This window comes from Arachis ipaensis, chromosome B07, assembly GCF_000816755.2.
Source record: "Arachis ipaensis cultivar K30076 chromosome B07, Araip1.1, whole genome shotgun sequence".
NCBI classification, from domain to species: domain Eukaryota; kingdom Viridiplantae; phylum Streptophyta; class Magnoliopsida; order Fabales; family Fabaceae; genus Arachis; species Arachis ipaensis.
In genome coordinates, this window is record NC_029791.2 from 4,270,497 (window position 1) to 4,271,449 (window position 953).

The following is a 953-nucleotide window of genomic DNA, read 5'->3' on the forward strand; positions in this document are numbered from 1 at the left end:
TAGTGGTTGTTGGTTGTTTTAGGACTATTGGTGACAATGACAATAATCACAACCCCAATATCTTGTTTTGCTAATCTTCTTCTTCTTTAGGTATTATTTAGATTTAGATATACATACATATGTATGTCGGAGTTTATAACCTTTTGTATGTATATAAAAAAGAAAATAATAATAATAATAATAATAATTAAGGGGCCAGCTTAGTTTCAAACCTAGACAACATGGAATGGGCAAAAGATTTTGATACATAATTATAACCTACAAGTTCACGGGTTGAATTAAATATTTAAATTTGTTCATCTGGATTTTGTTTTCTTTGGAGGTAGGGGTGGGGGGAATTTATTTATTTTAGTAAAGTATGTTTTTTATTTAATGTTTGTAATTTTATTTAAATATCTCTAATATTTAATTTGATTTAATTTTGATATAAAAAAAATAAAGACAAAATTAAATGAATAAAAAATATTAGAAAAACATACCAACCCAAAATAATTAATAATAATAATAATAATAATAAAAGGTTAACAATTCATTGATATAAAAATCTTACAAACCAACCAAGTTTGATTAGTCTAGTGGTTAGCTCACTAGTCCGCTTAAGCAAATGTCAGGGGTTCGAATTCCGCCTTGTGCATGCAGCAATCCATTGGCCAGTGACAAACCCTTAAATGGAGCTCAGTACCGCGGCGGATTAGTCCTTGGCCTGCCGGGTTGGGGGATACCGTGAGAAACCAAAAAAATAACTTACAAACCAACCAATTTGGGTTAGTCGAGTGGTCAGTTTACTTGTGCGCTTAAATAAGTGTTGATGATTCAAATTCTACCTTATGCATGCAGTAATCCATTAGCCAGCGACATACAACAAATTAGTCATTGGCTAGCTTATCGGGTTGGAGAATACCATCGACAACCACCTAACTATATAATTAAGTAATACTAATATAATCATACCG